This window comes from Rhipicephalus sanguineus, chromosome 1, assembly GCF_013339695.2.
Source record: "Rhipicephalus sanguineus isolate Rsan-2018 chromosome 1, BIME_Rsan_1.4, whole genome shotgun sequence".
In the NCBI taxonomy this organism is placed as follows: domain Eukaryota; kingdom Metazoa; phylum Arthropoda; class Arachnida; order Ixodida; family Ixodidae; genus Rhipicephalus; species Rhipicephalus sanguineus.
Window position 1 is genome coordinate 320600503 of NC_051176.1, and position 21028 is coordinate 320621530.

The 21028-nt window shown below is 46.0% G+C and overlaps 1 long non-coding RNA gene across 1 annotated transcript in view; it reads right to left on the reverse strand.

Annotated features, from left to right (window-relative positions):
- LOC125756937 (uncharacterized) overlaps positions 1-21028 on the reverse strand; it is a 51253-nt gene that overhangs the window by 16713 nt on the left and 13512 nt on the right. The gene's annotated exons all lie outside the window — the stretch shown is intronic.

The window sequence follows — 21028 nt, forward strand, 5'->3', positions numbered from 1 at the left end:
TTCATAATCGTGGATGCTCGTTCGTACAATATTACTGACAAGTGAAGGTGATACACACGCACATACTGCACGAACACGTCTCTACGCTATGCTGAAAACACGGCTCCAGCTCACTATTAACATTATTACGTTTACCCAGTTCAAGTCAGTGTCTAAGCGCATAGTCAACACTTCACCATTAGTTTCAGCTTATTATACCGCTTCGCACACGAATTGCATTGCACACGAACGTGAGCACAAGGCTGCACAGTAAATGGCGTTGCAGCATTGCTTTGCTGTCTTAACAACGATGCAATGCGAGTGACGCCTGCGTCCTGCTCACTATGATGCTCATCAGACAAATCGATCATCATACGCATGCATGTTAACTCAGTTGTTACAAATTTCCTTCCGTAAAGCCGTACCGATGCGTCGTGGCTCTTTCTGCTCGTATGAGCGTAGTCATAGCGAATCGGTAGCGGGGACAATGTTTGTCACTCGCAAATGGGCATAAGGTAGCGTCTCTACAACGCCTCGTACGCGTGCGATAACACAGCCTTCCGCTGAGTTGCGTACTTTGCATAATAACATGTGTCACTTACCTTTCATACTGTCACGCAGTCGGTAGCCGGTCTCGTGTCGGTAGCCACGGGCGTCAGCCATCAGCTGCGGACATGCTGCGGAGTCCTACGAGCGCCCGTAGTACATTCCTTCGATTCCTTGAACGACTCGTACGTGACTGGCGCTCCAAAAAACGCACGACTTGCGCACGATCTTTGCACATCGTAAAAGGGAGGGCGGCACGTTCTCAGATGAAATTAATGTTCTTGAAGACGTAACGAGCTCACGAGACGCTGACACTGAACAAAGAATAAATGACACTTGGCTTTGACTGTGGATGGCTTTGGCTCGTAGAGTTGATGAAAAAAAAAAAGAAAAATACGTGAGCGAGTCAAATTAAAAAGTGCACGCATGTTATTCGAAAAACATAGTTTACAATGAAAATAATAGCTTATCTTGAAGAGCAATTTATGCAATGTAAGCCAAATAGTACTTCAGCAGATTTGCCTTTTTTGTTGTTTGCGTTTTCATAGCAGACGACAGGCTTCTAGCTCGGACAGTGCGCTTTACTTTTCCATCGGCGGTCGAAGCAGTGCTCTGCATTACTTGTATGTACAGTGCGTTCTTATTTAATCAGAGGTCGATTAAAAAATAGTAGAATTTTCACATAAGACAGCATTTTCTCTTTCAAACAGTGGCATTTCGTACGTACATTGCGTCGAAGCAAAATGAATTAACAAGCTATCGTACTCTGCTGGTGTCGCCGCTACGTACTTACGACGCTAGCACGTACATTAGAGCTCCCTGTACGGTAGAAAATCTTTGTTTATTGAGGTAATTAGCCTTTGTTCAGTGCGGAGTTAGTGATCGAGCGAGATCGCAACTAGCGCGTCTCGGAACAGTACGGAGCTATTCATATCTAGGTCACGCCGGGTGTTGACGACGTAGCACTGATTTAATTGGCGCGATGGTTATTAAGTAGAACACAGATATTATAGGTCGCAGCTTTTACTAAAAAAAATGAAGCCTTCGCACTGCCAAGCGCACGGGCGGTATCCAATAAAGAAAAAGAAAGAAAGAAAAGCGCGCGGGTGGTGTAGCCGTTTAACGCGCAACGCGGACAGCTTGGTAGTGCTGTTGTCTGTGGGTTCGACTCATGGTTAATTGAAACTTCTTCCTTCCGTCTTCTTTTTTTTAATATTTTAATACACTGCTGTCTCCTAGTAATGTACTGTCTGCACACTAAAAAAAGTACAAATATACACCAACTATTACCCATTATGTTGTTCTGTTGTGGCACTGCTGTTTGCTTGAAAACGTTTCGTTTTTCACTGCAATATGGTTCAAGATATTACAAAATAAGGAATGCTACAACTGGAAGAACCAGATGAAAAATGAGGGGCACAATGTCAAGAGGCCAAAAATAGGCAATATGGATTCTTTGGAAAGTCATATCTGCATGATTGAGCTAGAATAAATGAAAGTAGCTTCATTGCATAGTATATGACTTTATAAGCACCCTAATTCAGGGTGTTTCAAGAAATGTGTCCGAAAATCCTCAGAAATAAAAATATGAGATATATTCACGCTGCCTTCATAATTACTTTTTTTTTTGTGGTGGCAAATTAAGCTGAGCAGAGGAATAAATTACGACAGGAATCAAAGAAATTGGGTTATTTAACTTTTTAATTAGTGGAGACAAGTGGTCCAGTCAAATGGGAAAATTGCAGCCCTTAATTCTGCGAAGAGCCTGTTGCCACTTTTTGATTTTGCGAAAGCAGCCGCTGGCAATTACTAGCGAATAATGAAATCTGACAAATTTCGCAGGCGAAACCGAAACTCGGAACAGCACAACTAGTACCTTTCCGAGATGTCCAGAATGAGCGAGCGTGTTTTACCAGCCACCGATTAATTGACTTCGCTTCGGGGTTGTGCGGATTTCGTGTGCAATTAGAGCACGTATGGTGCACTTACGTTAACAAATGCAGAAGAACTAACACCACTGCAATCGCCGTCGTGAATAGTGACGTCATTCTGGTCGTCTGCCAGTTGCGCTCATTGGAGCTACGGTTTTGGTTTCGCCAGTGAATTTGGTTCAATTTCATTGCTCCGCAATAATTACCAGAGGCCGATTTCTCAAGATGTCAAAGCGGCAATGGTCTTTTCACCGGAAGGACCGCAATTCTCCCTTTTGACTCGACCGCGTCTCTCCGCTAATTAAAAAGCTAATTAATTTATTTTGTTTAATTATGGCGTAATTGGTGTGTCTAGTCATTTCAAGATGTCTCCCACCACAGAAAAAGTAATTATGAAGGCAGCGAGCGAATGCTTCAGTTCCCTTATTTTTGGCGATTTTTGGACACATTTACATTCATATTTGCATCCATATATGGGAGTATACAGCAATATATGAGCCTTTATATGCATATAAATACACTCATATATGGGATTATATAGCCTTATAAGTGCCCTTATATGCATATCAGTACAGCCATATATGGCAGTACATGACCTTATGTGAAGCCGTATATGGCAGGTTATGGCAGTATATGGACTTATATGAACACTTTTATATAATTATATAAATTCATATATGGCCATATATGACTTTATATGTCCCCTTATTTGATCATATACGTCCGTATATAAAACATATATGGGCCATATCTGGCATTTTCGTAAGGGGATCTGCAACGCGATGACAGCGTGAAGCGGGTGCTCGGTTTTCTGCAAAGAGACAGCGACTGTAGACTATCTTGTGCTTTCAGTTCGTCGAAAATGATTATTTTGACATTAAAGAACACAGTTCATTTCGAAAGTACTTACAGAAATGCCCTGGAGGGCTTCCGCAAGGTGTTTTAGTAGAGCGCCGACAGCAAAACCTATGGGGAGCGCGCCGGCGGTATCCTGCCTAGCACGCAATCGAGGCGCGTCCGATAGAGGGCGACTCCGTAACTCCTCGAGGCCAATAAATAGCATCAGCGGTACCGATGCCGGATTTAACAGAACAAGCATTCACTTAACAGAAGCTATCTTGGCGTACGTCACCTTTTCTCTTATAGACATTTTTTCGTGTGACCACTTAATTGTGTTTACGTCTGTGTTTCTTGTGTTTTTTGTTTGTGTTCTTGTATTTGTGTTTGCGTGTTTGTGTCTTTTCTTTCCTATTTTCTTTCCTCTTTCTTTCCCCCTATCTTCCATTCCTCTATGTTTCCCCTCTCCCAAATGAGGAGGCAGGCGTTGTGCCCCTTTAGGTGGCAGTTGTCAGCCTGTTCCCTCCCTATTTCCTCTGTGTCTTCGTGTTTTTTATGTATTCAAACCAAATATATAATAAATAATTCAATGAATTTTCAAAATCATAATTGGAGTGTTAGCACAAGTTCTTTCTAAGCTGTCCTTTCACATCTCATACATTACCAATGTCTCTGTATTGCTTTTTTCGGGTCTGCTTACGGCAATATGTCTTTAACGTGCTGGCAACGTAAGATCTCTCCTTTATTCTTACTTTTAGCTGTGTACATTATTTCTGCTCCCGTTTACTGACTTTTATTCTATTTAAGTTTACTGTTATGTCAAGACGACGTTGAGAACAAATATTTATTAATCTGCGCGAGCTTGGAGTATACAGTAACAAAAGTTCTGCTTAATGCTTAGTAAAATAGCGAAATTGAGTTTTCATTATTATAACGTAAATTATTAGGAGCCGTCTCAAAGTTGTTAGCAAAGGGATTGGACTAACATTGTTATACGAAATGCTCCGTTTTTCTAATGAGCGTCTCAGCGAGTCGGTTTACGCTATTTTACATAGGCAGTGAATTTTCTGTGGTCTTAGCTTAAATGCCTAATTGTCATGGCTATTAGGGGTTACTCGCCGCGGTGGTCTAGTGGTTATAGTGCTTGACTGCTAACCCGTAAGTCGCGGCGGCCACAATTCGATGCCCGACCACGTGGTCGAAATTTCCGGAGCCCTCCACTATGGCGTCTATCATTATCGTATCGTGATTCTCGCGACGTTAAACTCAACAATTATTATTAGCTCTTGAGAGTACCGCCTGTATCGTGCTCCTATACTTATTCGCTGCTTTTTATACATAACCGCTTTTCTATTTTACTTAGTTATGTTTGTTTTTCTGTCTTGGTCTTTTCTAAATATTTTTACTGTTACTAATTACCAGGTAATCAGAGCTTAAGTGGCAATATAGTGTGAAGAGCGGCGGTGTCCTGCGGCACTTCATGCAACTATAGAACACGTCTGACCCGTTTTCTGGACTGCAGATGTTCTCTCATAAAAGTGAAATTGTTAGAAGGTCGCGCATTACTCAGTACGTCGCTAACGAAGGCTTTACGCCAGCAGATAAGTAGAATATAGACCCTTTTCGAAAAAGGGCGCCCCTAGCGCCGCGCACGTAAACTACAGGCTGCCGCCATTGTGAGGGCACCGCAGCAGACGACGCAGGCTTCGGCAACGTGCCAGTGCGTGACATTTCAGCACCGCCGAATCGTGAACTGTCAAACGTTTTTCGTAGAGACGGCGTGCTGCAATGGTGCAGACGTGCTGCGTTCCCATGTGCCACTATCGAGGATATCGCGACGAGAACAGCGATAAGGTACGCGATAACAGTTGAAGAACAAACGCATGTGCTCTCTCTCCGTACGTGATGTCAAACGAACGGACGGAAGGGCGCCGTTTTGTAAACGCGGTACAGAAACGGACGTGCTTATTTCACAGCGCCATGTGGCCTTGCTTTTACGAATGAATAGTCTTCTCCCGAGTGTCTGCATGCGGTGCATTGCGATAGATTGTGCAGAAGTACTGCGAGGGTTCGTCAGGCCAGCCAGAAAAATAAAAATGAAGTTGCGTACCGTTCATTTAGTACATACAAACAGGGGCGTAGGCAGAAATTTTTTCCGGGGGGGGGGGGCACCACCTTGATCTGAAGTGAGGGCTGGGCAGGCAGATGTGGTCGAGTGTCATATTGTGCTCTGTGTGCCATGGCAAAAAAACTTTCGGGGGGGGGGGCGCACGGACCCGGTGTGCCCCCCCCCCCCTGGCTACGCCACTGCATACAAATATACCCAACGCGTGGCGTCCGGAAAATAGTTGCGTGGTGTGGCTTGCGGCAGACAGGATTTTCACCGGTTGCGGCGGTCGCATAGTTCCGCGACAGTAACGTCTTATTTCCTTTCCTTCGGCGAGAAGTTTGTAGTTTGTAGCTTTCGGCGAGAAGTTTGTAGCTTCGGCGAGCCTTTTCTTCCCGGTCCGGGCGCGCACGCGAGTTGGCTGTGGTCACGGTCCCGCAACCGCGGCAGTCGAGCCAAAGTGCTCGTCCAGCCCGTTGAAGGGCACAAAATGTTGCTCATTGTGCATCGGAAGCACCTCAGTAATACCAACGGAGAGTACTAAGAGCTCGTTCAAGCACGCAAACGGTGAGATTTCAGCGGGTGACACGGAGAATTAGCCGCCAACACAAACTTCACAGCACTCACACATTTGACGGCTCGCTTTCCATGCTCTCACGATGGCGCGGGCTATCCCATGCTCCTTTGCGAAGCGAAACTGACGAAAAGCTCACCGTCAGGTGGCGTATTTATGAAAAGGGTCTATAAAAGTAACTGCAGTTTTATGTCATCTACGTAAACAAGATACGTCGCAAAGAATGTCGCTCCCAACGTTCTCGCTGATGTACACCTGTTCGGTGATCGGGTACTGTGAAAGCCGTGATACGTTTACGGGAAAGGTAGAACTTAACGACGGTATTTGGACCATTGAACGAAGGCATCTTATTGAAGATGGCAGCCCGCTAGCTGGTCGGCAAGCAGAGCATCGACTCCACTCAATTACAAAAGCGGCCGGCAAAAACCGTTATCAGCGAAGTGTATAAAGAGCTGTCATGCTAAGCAGCTAAAGCAACCCTAATAAGTTGTTTCGGAACAAAAGAAATATACCTTCAGCAAGAAATACAAAACTTTGGCGATACTAACAGACATTTCATTCAAATAAAACAAAATTGGTCGCAGTTAATAAACATTCAAGCGAACGTTTTTGTGCATCGGCGTTTAGTGCTGCATTACCGTAAATACCGATTTATAATAACAAATTTCAGAATGTATCGAAGTATCTTAAGATACAATTGGAATGTATCGTATCGGATACAATCGGCGTTGTCGTATCTTGCATCTGTATCTCAAATACTTCTTGCCTGAGTATCTTGTATCGTATCGCGATACAATTTCAAAGTATCTTTGCCCAGCCCTGAGAGTAACGATGAGTTCGCGGAGAAGCAAAACAGCGACTTGTCATCAGGATGGACAAAACACGTGCCCTAACTTTCAAGAAGGTCGTTCTAAGGCAACCGAGGTACCCCTTTATGCAGCGAGTATTCACACACACTGTCCTGAGAAGCCATACCCAGAGGTGCGTTCTTTTGTGCTCCCCTCTTTTTTTTTTTTTGTTCTTACCGGATACACGAGTGCACCAGTCAAGTCACACGCTATTGCACATTCAAGAGATAATACAATTATTTGTGCAACAACGACAGAAAAGAGTACTTACACATTCGCTGCCAAACTGCGCAAATTTGTCAGTTAATATTAACAATCTCATTAATTAGCCCATATAAGTAACGCGTGAACCGCATCGCTGCCTTTCTTAACACAAGATGCTCTCTTAACCTGTCGATCGTACAAGCGCCTGTTTTCCCGGCGTGCTGCTACTGCCGAAAAGAGGTATGCGATAAAACACGGCTTCTCTAGATTACGAAATCCGGTGTCTATGTCGTTTAGTGCAATAATGTGCCTTCAGTGGTGCTCGATTGCCGATTGTGAAAATTAATTTCAGTTTCCAAGGAACCGAGAAAATTACTTGCACAATAGCATATGTCACCGTCCTTTTTATGTTGTGCGATATTTCCAGCAATTAAAGCACGACAGCTATTATACGACCGACCTCGCTCTTCGAGCAGCCAACATGAGCACCACAGTCGTACTTCCCTAATCAGGGACTCTGCGACCGACACTTGAATGCCGAAATCGGTGTTCCTTCCGTAAATCAGAAAGACTTTCGGCAGTGACGTTTCACCATGCAGTGGCTGGACAATTTATTTAGGGCACTCTCCAGGCAGTGCCCCATATCGCGCCTCTTGACTAGTTTTGACGGAGATGAGATTAATGACATTAGCCGTTCATTTTCTCGTGGTTCATAGTGGCAGTCGGTTCGGTAATCACGGAAAGCGTGCCTATTTAAAGGAAGGCATAGCGGTCCATCACTTATTGACAGTGTCCAGGCAGACTCGAAACAAGTTCGATAAGTGGAACTTTATATGTGCGGCAGAACTTTATCCTGCTTACAAAGCAAAGCTAATCACCAAAATATCTAAACATTCTCAGTCAATCCAAGTCAGAGGCTAAGCCACATAGCTTCTTTTCAAATTTAACAAAAATAGGTCACTCATATGAGGAGCGACACATGACCCGACACAAGACACCTTGTTTTTGAATAAAGGACTGACCCTCCCGAAGGCTATATATATGGCGACTCAAGAACAAATGATAAAAATTCCTTTAAAAAAAAAGCTCCTTGCTCACTCACCTGAAGTGTTCTCAAATTAAAGCAAGGAAACGTTTCAGCTTTCGTGGTTATATTTCCTAGCACTGATTAATGACGCAATGAGTAGTATAAGCGATATGGATGGAAAAGCCGTTAAGGCTTTCGTCACGCGCGGGACTAATCACTCGGAGAACGCGGTCGGAATTTATCCCTGTAATAAATTGCTCAAGTTGCACGACCTCAACCTTAACTTTTATTAATGAAATCACCGATTTTCCCCACGTGTCGCCCTCATAAACAACTAGGCAAAGATGAAAATAAGGATTCCGAGCACCTGCGCTGAAGGCAGCACTCCGAGAAAATTATTCTCGAGCATAGCTTACTCCGAAACGAGGCGTGAAGGTTTCACTTTTCCGCACAGTCCTATCGCGCAGCTCTAAATTTAGCCATCGACACTGTGACACTACGTTCTAACTATAGGTCGGCAAACTCACTCATGAGTGGACTCACTCAGACTAAGATCGGGCCGCGAGACAGTGAGTCCAGGTGAGTAATATTTTAGTGAGTTTGAGTGCGAGAGAGTCCTACTGAAAAACATATTAGTGAATCTGTGTATGAGTCCGGTTGAAGAAAATATTGGTGAGCCTAAGTCCGAGCGAGCCCAAAGCGCAAAATACATTTCTTCAGAGAGTCTGAGCTCCACCTGATATTCACGACCTAGGGTCCTATTTACTCAATTTCAACTTTACTATCAGCCTTATATTGCCTTACGCTTATATTTAGGTCTATTCACACACGTGTCAACGCACAAGCGTTCATGCGCCACCTCACTATCTATTGATTAGTGGCGTGTGTTGGGGCTGGGGGTGCAATGAGCTTCCCCCGCAAAGTCTTTCAAGCGAAGTTCTTGAAAAAAATATATATTACTTGATTGAAACCACTAAAAACACATATTCGAAGGCACCAGACGCAAAGGCGTATCGTAGAGCACGCATTATGTCAGATCGTGGCATTGAAGAGCATTGAGACCATGATTGAAAAACCCAATTTCACGCAAATGGACTGATGAGTTGACTCACTCACGCTCACTAAGACTCAAGTCCAGACGCGAGTCGGCGTCGGAGTCTGAGTGTGAACCGCTGAGTAATATGTTGGCGAGCTTGAGTTCGAGTGAGTCAGGTTAAGAAAACGTTTAGTGAGTCTTTGTCCGAGTGAGTCCAGTCGACGGAACGTTTGGAGAGTCTGAGTCCGAGTGAGACCTCAGAGCAATATATATTGGTTGAGTGAGCCTGAGTGAGCTGCAACATTTTTTGCCGACCTATGGTTCGAACACTGCGATATTTGCCATGAAGTTGGTGTTCCGTGACAACGGAACCATTTCGCAGTCTGAACAAAGGGGAAACGAAGCGCGTTTAAGATTGGGCTCAGCTCACTGCAATCTGGAAAATAGGCGCATCGAGTTGGAGAAAGGGACGAAAACAGGACTCGCTCCCGGTAATGCTCGACGCCATAAAATAGACTCAACCTATCTGATCTCTTTCCGACACAACCTCACGGAACTTGGGAGTCGTGCATGTTCGCATTAATAATGGTAGCTTACCACTGACGGGTTCTGACGGCACCGCATAGCTTCCTGGCGTGCATAGGACACGTCGTGTTTCCGGTAGCTGAGCTGTAGCCGGTATCGCCTGACGTGCCTCTGAAAGCAGACAAGTTTCTGCTAAACTAGTTGCGCAAACAATTGTGCTCCCTTCTCAACCTTGCGCTGTAGCCCTTTCCATCGATTGAGCCATTTCAAGGACAACATAAATTGAAGCATTCAAGCACAAATTAAAGCACGGCACAGGAACGAAAGCACAGCGGCAAGTGCGATTGTCACGGCGGCCACTGCCTGCCAGGCGACGTTCCAATAGGCGTGAATATGCACGTGCGCAAACCTTATCACAAAGGTTGGCGTTCATACTTGTGGCTAACACACAGTAATGAAGAGTTCGCGGAGAAGCAAAACAGCGACTCGTCATCAGGATGGACAAAACACGTCCCCTGACTTTGAACAAGGTCGTTCTAAGGCATCCGAGGTACCCCCTTAAGCAGCGAGTAATCACACACACTGTCCCGAGAAGCCATACCCAGAGGTGTGTTCATTTCTGCTCCCCTCTTTCTTTCTTTTTTTTTTGTTCTTATCGGATACAAGAGTACACCAATCAAGTCACACGCTATTGCATATTCAAGAGATAATACAATTATTTGTGCAACGACGACAGAAAGAGTACTTACACATTTGCTGCCAAACTGTACAAATTTGTCAGTTATTATTAACAATCTCATTAATTAGCCCATATAAGTAACGCGTGAACCCCATCGCTGCCTTTCTTAACACAAGATGCTCTCTTAACCTGTAGATGGATGGATGGATGGATGGATGGACGGACGGACGGACGGACGGACGGACGGACGGACGGACGGACGGACGGACGGACGGACGGACGGACGGATACGCTCAAAGTCGCCGAATTTCGGTAAGAAACGCTTGACATTTAAAATATTTCTCGTTTTTGTCCGTATTTCAGCCTTCGACAACTCACGGTATTTTGTCGTCGAATGTGTTTGTTATGGGGTGAGATATCGCGTCCAGTACGAGCGGTTCTTTTGCCACCTGCCGGGCGTTTCGCTCCTTACGTGCTTTTTCTGCTTTTCGGCGTTTGGTGTATTTCGCTAACTTCTTTTAATTATAAGAGCGCCGTGCGCGTTCCGATTTTCTCTGATAAGGGGAGTGTTACCGCGTGGGAGGAACAATCAGTAATCTTGAAATTTTTGTCAGATGTGCGTCTTTCACTTGCTTCGTTACACAGTTTCCTTGGGCTTCCGCAGCAGTTCTGCGGACGCAGGCCGGTAATAGATTCAGTTGGGCGCCCGCAGCAGCTCTACGGACACGAGCTACCAACCATTTCGAATGAAAGCCTGCGTCTGAAGAGCTCCTGCTGACGCGCAACTGAAACTTTAACCAAGCGAAAGAACCTCGCCCGTCAAAAATAAATTTCACTCATGTCATCGGCATGCAGTGGCGGAACGGGGTTACCGCGTCCGTCGACATTTGGGCCCAGCGGCCGCATTTCCAGCAGGCGTAGCACCGCTCGCTGGGAAAAGCGGTACCGCGACAGGAATTACGCGTCGTTATACGCATCTATGGGATTCCGCTGATCCCTGAGAATTTGCAACGGCGGCGCGCACACAGAGCCAGCAAAATCAGCGAAATGGGCGATATTGACGCACTAGTCGGCCATATTGTTTGACGAGAAAGCAGCGAAAGTCAGCCAGTTAATATACTTTACGTTCCGGTTGTTAAGTGCCCATTTAAATACACCTTAAGTGCAAGATCGATCTGTGAAACGCGTTCAGCGCCGATCGGTTATTTAAGCGTAAGTTAAGGGTAAGTTTCGTTTGTTAATACGGGCCTTTAACTACTAATATGCGTAGCATTTGCATTAGCCGAGGAAAAGTATTTACGGTTCGAACGGTAACCAGCTAGCACGACTGTCTTTCACATCTGAATGATAGGCGCGCCGTGGTTCTGTGGGCGTAGCAAACAATAGACACCTTTAGCTGAGCGTTTACAATCCGCTCCGGTCAGCCCTGCGTATGCTATATATATATATATATATATATATATATATATATATATATATATATATATATATATATATATATATATATATATATATATATATATATATATATATATATATATATATATATATATATATATAGCGATTTACTCACAAACGCGCTATAGCAGGAACTGCAGTGCTCGGGCGGACGGAGAACGTTCGTGCGAGCAGCGGAACATAGGACGCATCTCTCGCTCGTGCAGCCAAGCTGTGCCAAGCTGAACGCGTCTCGGCGAGACGCGCTCGTAGAAAACGTGAAATCTGTGCAGTTCTCTTCGCTATGTCGGGACGCTATAGGCACCCGTCACTGACCAGAGGGCGCGATGGAGCTCTTATCGAACGCCTAAGTGTTCAGGGCACCAGCCGCCAGGGATACCAAGAAAATGAAACGCTCGCTGGACACATCGACGCGCTCAAGTGTCTCCCTTTTGGGCGCCTCTTTCAACGAACGCTTCCTACGTGCGTTCGTAATCACCTCAGGGATGTTGCCACCGCCTTCAATGCAGCACAAACGCGTTTAGAACGCGCTCTTTTCAGGCTGTGCCAAGGCAGCACAAACGCTACAAACGCGTTTCAAACGCACTGCATTGAGGCGGTGGCAAGTCACGTTCAAGTCAAGGAGCGTTTTTGAACATAGAGGATGCGGAGGATAGACACTCAATTTTGCTGCGTCGACTCGCTAGGCTGCGTTTTCTGGCGCCACCATCGTATCTCGGAAGCCGCATTGCCGGGTGCCTGAGGAGCAGAGCGCAAGTGACGCTCAGCTAAAGGCGCCTATTTTTTTTTTCTTAAGTTGTAGTCGAGTATGGCTCACCTGGTGAACCCGATGTAGCCGAACTTGGACGGGTAGGGCGGCCAGCGCTTCTCTGATTACCGCTGCCCCGTCCGCGTACGACACCGGCCTCAGTGCCGCCGATCCAGCAGTTTTGGTGGCGACGGCTGCGGATATGGGCGGCCGTTTCGGTTGAGGCGCAGCCAGACAACTGCCAGCGGCGTTCTGCGAACCGCGTGGCTCGTGGCTCGAGCCACGCGACGCGCGCCGCGCGGATATTGAATGATGATGATAGCGGTATGAAAATGACGCTGCCATAGAGAGAAATTGTAGAGAGATTTCTTTAAATGCGAAGCATTTCTTAGCGAATCTTTGGCACTTTGAGCTTTTCTATCTACGTACCTATCTATCTATTTATCAATCTATCTATCTAGCTGCCTACGTCTGGGTGCTCTCATGATCGCCTCCTTAACCTGGTGTAGACCAAAATTGGCATGGGAGGGTAAGAGGATTTGACGAATATGACTGTGGGGTCATGGCATGAATAACGTGTAAATCCTGTCGCGTACGTCGTCAAAATCTTTCCTCCAGACACGTGTGGCACATACCCGTATGCCACGGGCCATGGTATACGGGTATGCGCCACGGGTGATTGAGATTTTATATCTACTCAGGGACGCCGAGAACAAACATTCGCAATTTAAATGCCAGAGCGTTAAGAAAAACCGGCAGTGGCAGCGTTGGCCCTACGAGAAGAAAGAATAGAAATTTGGATCCCTGCAGGAATCGAACCAAAGTATTCTGCGTAGCAATCAGGTATTCTCCCACAGAGCCACGGCAGTTCTATAAACTGGTTTGGAAAAACAGCCTATGCAGACGTAATGTCGGTGTCGTCATGAAACCCTTTCCCTCAGTCACGTTTGGCACATACCATATAATGCGGGTATGTGCCACAGGTGATTCACAGTCTCAATGAGCACAGTAAGCGCGAACATACACATCGAATCGCAAGGCTAGTGAGGGTGCTGAAGACAGAACTCCCCTGAAAGGCGCTCGACTTCCATCCACTCGTCCACGTGGTCCGCCAGAATGACGCAGTGTTCTCTGGGTCATTGCTTGCCAACAGTCCCAATCAGGGCACTAGACAAAAATAAATTTCTCTAAAAAAATCTGAGAGAGTTCTTTCTTTCCTTCTGCTTCTGTCTTCTTCCGTTTCTCTCGCCATTCTTTCTGTCTACGACACACGCACAACCTCGACCATATAACACTCTGCTGTAAACTTTCATAGCGTGCATGTGCCGCAAAAAAATTGGACAAATTCCAGTATTTTCCCAAAATAACTTGAGCGGCAAAAATTTTTGGGCACGTGAGCGCCATTTGAACTTCACGAGATGTTGAAAAACCAGGTACGAAAGAAAATTCGCTATAAATCGACCATTTCAGGTATTCTTTCAACACTTGCCTTTTAAATGCGAAGCATTTCTTAGCGAACCTCTGGCACTTTGAGCGTTTCTATCTACGTATCTATCTATCTATCTATCTATCTATCTAGCCGCCTACGTCTGGGTGCTCTCATGATCGCCTCCTTAACTTGGTGTAGACCAAAATTTGCATGGGAGGGTAAGAGGATTTGACGAATATGATTGCCGGGTCATGACATGAATAACGTTAAAATCCTGTCGCGTACGCCGTCAAACCCTCTCCACTAGACACGTGTGGCACATACCCGTTTACCATGGGCCGCGGTGTACGGGTATGCGCCACAGGTGATTGACAGTTTATATCTACCCAGGAACGGCGAGAACAGACATTGGTTACTTAAATGCTAAAGCGTTAAGGAAAACCAACATCGGCAGCATTGACTCAACGAATAGAAAGAATGGAAATTAGGATCCCAGCAGGAATCGAACCCAAGCATTCTGCGTGGCTATCACATATTCTACCACTGAGCCACGCCAGGTCTATAAGCTGGTTTGGAAAAACAGCCTACGCAGGCGTAAAATCGGTGCAACGTCAATTGTGGTTGTGGTGCTGGCTATCTAATTTTACAAGAAAGCTATAAACGCTACATGATACTCCTACGATATGTACTGATACAGGCGTCATATCAGATTAACGTCTGTAGTTCAAGTGTCGGCTCCGCTTTTATAGCAGTCTAATAAACATTACGTTTGTATCCCTATGATTCAGCAAGCTATATTGAAGCATTGCTCGACCCCGGAGGAATACATTAAACAAAGTTACATATGATATCCACATCACCGCACCGTAAAGTGCACTTCGTCCACCAGAACGGCGCAGTGTCCTCTTCATTTCTTACGAGGCTGAGCGATGGCCTCATACTGACCGAGGATGATGCCAGATTGATTGACAGCCACTTTGTAGATTAGGCTACGTAGGCCACACACACCCAGGTAGTCTACGAATACGACAAACACCATCCACTGATGTTGGTCTACGTAGCACTATCCAGGCCTACCAGCCTCGACGGCCTATACCTCACCAATGCGATGGGTGGCTTCAGGTTCCGACATGTCGCCGGCTCTGTCGACAGACAATTTGTCGACGAAATGACCGAGGCATCCACGAATTCCAACAGCTCTATTATACCACATACTTCACTACACATGGACCCCTCGTCACCACGATCACGACCGGATACTATAACAAGTCATGACCAGCTGCTGGTGCTCACTGATTACGGTGATGATGCCCTTGTTCAAGAACTGTCAAGAACGTCTTGCACACATGTAGACGGGTTCGTGAAACGTGCGTGCGTTCTCGAGACACGTATAAGCACTACGTATCAGCTTACCGCTACTGGTGTTGGTAATACCCACGTTGCATACGTAACCGTAAACAACTGGTTATATAACACATATGCGGCTCTGCAACATATATATGTGTGCGTATAAAATTTATACAAATATTTAGTGTCATTTTGTAACGTGTCGCTCAGTAAAAAAAGTTACGCCACAGTCCCCTACCCGCAGTATGCTTCGCATAACATCGACTCCCACGGCACGTGGGGTCTGCCGAATTTTTTTTTTTTTGTGTTTTTCGAGCATCGTCATTTCATTATGGACAGTTCCTTATAGTAGCTTTATATTTGTTTACTCTTTAGTGCGTAGGTAAAGTTGAGTAAATTGTCCTGTTTTCAGGAATTTTTAAAAAAAATACAATTATCGACAAAGTGCAGAAATTATTTTTGTAAAAATCCCGATAAAACTTGCTATCACCATGAAATTTTGTTTTGCCTATGTACGGTGCATAGGCTCTAAAATAAAATCCTAATCTTAGCAAAAAGGCCACATTGGCCTTTGGAGTGAACATAGTGAAAACGTTTAGTGGGCACGTAGTAGCCAGGTTTCGGGCTAGAAAGGAGCATACTTATTATGTGCAATACCTAACTATGATTACATAGAGTCTCATTAGACGATAAATATTAGACCATAAATACAGCAAGCTCACAAAAAAAAGAAAACTAGCGCAGCTTCCACTAATTCGCGCAAGGTGGGTCACCTAGCTGGCCCTGACTTGGCTTGGCTTTTAGCCTCTTATCTGTCTGTTTCGCACCTCTTGCTTTACTATACTAAACATACTATTTTATCGTTTTTTAAGGCTGTGTCTTTCTCTCTGTCTGTTTGTTTTTGTTTTCTTTCTGTCTTTCTTCGCTTCCTCTCGCTTACAATGTCTTTCTTTCTCTCTCATTCTGTCTTCTTCTGTTTCCCTCTCCTTTCTTTCTATCTACGACACACGCAAGACCTCGACCATATAACAGCTCTGCTGTAAACTCTTATAGCGTGCACGTGTCGCAAAAAAATTGGGCAAATTCCAGTATACTGGCCGCATTGATCCACTAAAAATGAACACGGGAACACGCGGTCGGCTCACAACGAACGAATTTTATTGTTTGCCCCGACTCCCTCCACCTTGCTTCCCAGAATTATAGGCAACATTGTGAGCGTGACGTCAGTTTTGGCAAACCGGAAGGGACGGAACCGAGGTTGCCACACGGCAACAATTGTGTGCGTTTGGCTGGGCGTGCGAACTTCTGTTCCTTGTGGGCGTGCGTGCGATGGGTCGCACGTGGTGTTGTCTTGTGGGCTGCACATGATTCCCGTATAATTACCTTGACAGTCACGAAACACTCGCACCTGACGATTACCCCGCGTCTATATATATATGTGTTTTAGCTAGCAGGGCGCCGGTTTGCCGCGCGGAAAGTGTGGTAATACGGTACTGCTGAAGAGTGCGCATGCGTGAACATTACCGTACGGAAACACTTTCCGTAACGTATACAGGGTGCACTGTGACCGGGCCTATCGGTAACGGTGGGCTGCGAGTCATGCGAAAGGTGGCTCGTACTTGAGTTTGGGTTGACAAGTACATATATCAGTAGGCTTATATTAAATTGATTCGACCCTACCAACGCGATGTTCAACGCCGCTATTGCCAAACGTATGCACTCTCCCATAGCAGTATTAAGAAGATTCATTTTCTTGTTCGATAAACCGCGCCCGCGCTGCCGAGCGGACGCCTTCTCGGCAGTTCGAAGGTGACGGCGACTTCGCACCTAACTATACCGCAGACGCATTTTCTCACATTAACTTTTGCAAGTGAAACTAGAACGCTCTTCTGCTATAGTGGGGACATTTGACGCCCGTTTTATCGAAACGGGACCAAGAACACGCGCGCACGAAGCTGCTCGGGTCTCGGCAGAGCGGCGCGAGAGCAAGTGTCGGCAGATAGTGTCCGAAGTAAAGCCAGTAAAGCGGCACTCGCGCGTCATCTGATAAATAGTAAGCGTGTTGATGATAAAGCGCTATGGTTTACATCGCTGTCGCTTTATTACCGTCTCTTCATTATCGTTGTCTCTTTAAGGGATGACACGACGAGCCGACAACCCAGTTGTACGCCGCAAGCTAATCACTGGCTCGCCCGATCCACGCGATACCGTCCCCGTTTTCCTCCGTACGAAGCTAAGAGGCTTGCATTTTGCCTCCCGTATACGCGTCACCTTTCGAACAGCGGCGATTCGCGTGATTACGGCCGCGGAGTGATCAACACAGAAGCAACGGAGCCCATGTCACGAAAGAAGGCCTAGCCGACAAGCACTCCGCTGATAAACACAGCGGCCATCGTCGCGGCAACTGCCAATAGAAAAGCGCCTCTCAACGCTGTCGCGTGCTCCGCCAATAGGAGCGCCTCGTACATCGTAATGTTCGTGGGAACGCCCTCCGATCTTTTGTTTGCGCTTTTTCTACGCTGTGATCGTAAGCGTTTTCAGCGTAATCGTTTAGATACTGAGTAAATAAGAGACAGCAGATGCCAAAATGCGTGTTTTCCAGGAATTTATTTTTGCTATTTTCGCGATTTCATCCCCGCGTCACCCCCCCCCCTTAATTTTTGATGCATAGTCTCCCATCAGGGGGCGTAGCAGGGGGGGAGGTATTGAAACCCCCCCCCCCCCCCCGCTCTGAAAATTTTCAGTTTTGCGTGCGTGTATATACACGAACACAGAAAAATGCACGCACGAACAAACAAAAATTTCTGGCTACGCCCCCGTCTCCCATGTGGTTTTCCTTGCAATCGCCCATGACTATGAATGTGTGGTTGGCGATGACCAATGGCACAAGATAAATCATGTGCGGCTCGTGTAATTATGTATATACTTCTAAAATTATGGGCATGAGCATAGGGTGATCAGTGGGTATGGTCTGTGGGGATTTTGTATAGTCTATGCTTGAGGGGATTTTAATTAAGAGTACAGAAAGTGCCCGTAAACTCGTTTGTTTTTGTTCAGTCCCCCCTTAATTTTTGATGCATAGTCTCCCATCAGGGGCGTAAGAGGGGGGGGGGAGGTGTTGAACCCCCCCCCCCCCCCCGCTCTGCAAATTTTCAGTTTCAGACTCATCACGCTGCCAAACGGAGTCCGGGTACGACGCAGCCCTAACGTCGCAACAACGGGTTGCAGCGGTTGTATGGATAAACCCCGGTCACAACGGTGCTACAGCGCGTGTCGGAAGCGATCTCATGTCAGAGAATTCAAGCAACTTTTGCCGCCGTTGATGCAACGAAGTCTCGTGCGGTGGCGCAGTCGGTAGCTGGAACTCCTAGCTCTTCGAGGAGCCGGAGAGCGCCCCACTGGCAGTTTCTCTCTATTAAATTGTAGACTCCAAGGTCGGCCATCTTCAGGAGAGCTTCTGCCACGTTCAAATGCGTGAAGGAATATCGCCCGAGCAGCTTCTGAAAATAGAGAAGAAAGCAAACGTTTATTTAAATTTCGTACATAGTGGTCGGACTCATGCGATTTGCTACACCCATATTGCCAAGCGCGCTTTTTTTTCTTTTTTCATGCAACCGACCCGTTACACATGTAACGACTGGCTTGCACGCGCCGCGCCGACATGTCGAACACTCACGATTGTTTTAGATTGCACTGGTAAGCTTGAGCGTAACAAAGAGAACAGTAGAGTTTATTGTGGAAAAAATATCGGCAGATCCCACGCAGTGCGGGAATCGAGGTAATGCGAAGCAGCCAGCAAAGAGCTGCATACATCGTCTTGTTTGTCATTCAGTCTTATGAAGTCATTCATGTCGCGACATCTAGTTCGCTATATATCGCGAGATTGTCATACATGCATGCGTTTATAATCTGGTATATGCCATGCTAATGAAACATTCTGCTACATACATACGATGCGTGACCTGCTATTTAGGTTCGTCACGCACTCTTGTCATGCCATACCAATTTAGGTATATATCCAGTAAACAAAATGGCCGGGAGTGCACCATGAGCGTGGCATTTAATCATACCCTATACATGACATGCATGTCACGATTTTCGTGTTACCATCTATTATCCTATTATTTATGTTCGTCACACAGTCACGTCGCGAGATATCTATTTTGGTGTATATCAAGCGAGCGAAACGGCCGCCAGCGCACCATGAGCGTGGCACGTAAGTCATGGTGTACATGGCATGCGTGTCATGATTTTCATGGTACCACGTGTTATTTGTTTTCGTCACACAGTCACGTCACGCGATACCAATTTTGGTGTATATCAAGCTAGCAAAACGACCGCGAGCGCCATGAGCGTGGCACGTAAGTCATGCTGTGTATGACATACGTGTCATGATTTTCATGGTACCACCTGTTATTTGTTTCCGTCACACAGTCACGTCACGCGATACCAATTTTGGTGTATAACAAGCTAGCGAAACGGCCGCGAGCGCACCATGAGTGTGGGATGTAAATCATGCTGTACATGATATTCGTGTCATGATTTTCACGTTATCTCCTGTTATTTATGTTCGTCACACACTTACGTCGCGAGATACCAATTTTGGTTATATCAAGCTAGCAAAACGGCCGCCAGCGCCATGAGCGTAGCACGTAAGTCATGCTGTGCATGACATGCGTGTCATGATTTTCATGGTACCACCTGTTATTTATGTTCCGCACACAGTTACGTCGCGGGATACCAATTTTGGTGTATATCAAGCTAGCAAAACAGCCGCCAGCGCCATGAGCGTAGCACGTAAGTCATGCTGTGCATGACATGCGTGTCATGATTTTCATGGTACCACCTGTTATTTGTTTCCGTCACACAGTCACGTCACGAGATACCAATTTTGGTGTATATCAAGCTAGCGAAACGGCCGCGAGCGCACCATGAGCGTGGGATGTAAATCATGCTGTACATGATATTCGTGTCATGATTTTCACGTTATCTCCTGTTATTTATGTTCGTCACACAGTTACGTCGCGAGATACCAATTTTGGTGTATATCAAGCTAGCAAAACGGCCGCCAGCGCCATGAGCGTAGCACGTAAGTCATGCTGTGCATGACATGCGTGTCATGATTTTCATGGTACCACCTGTTATTTGTTTTCGTCACACAGTCACGTCACGCGATACCAATTTTGGTGTATATCAAGCTAGCAAAACGACCGCGAGCGCCATGAGCGTGGCACGTAAGTCATGCTGTGCATGACATACGTGTAATGATTTTCATGGTACCACCTGTTATTTGTTTCCGTCACACAGTCACGTCACGCGATACCAATTTTGGTGTATATCAAGCTAGCGAAACGGCCGCAAGCGCACATGAGCGTGGGATGTAAATCATGCTGTACATGATATTCGTGTCATGATTTTCACGTTATCTCCTGTTATTATGTTCGTCACACAGTTACGTCGCGAGATACAATTTTGGTGTATATCAAGCTAGCAAAACGGCCGCCAGCGCCATGAGCGTAGCACGTAAGTCATGCTGTGCACGACATGCGTGTCATGATTTTCATGTACCACCTGTATTCGTTTCGTCACACAGTCACGTCACGCGATACCAATTTTGGTTGTATATCAAAGTAGCGAAACGGCCGCGAGCGCACCATGGGCGTGGGATGTAAAATCATGCTGTACATGATATTCGTGTCATGATTTTCACGTTATCTCCTATATTATGTTCGTCACACAGTTACGTCGCGAGA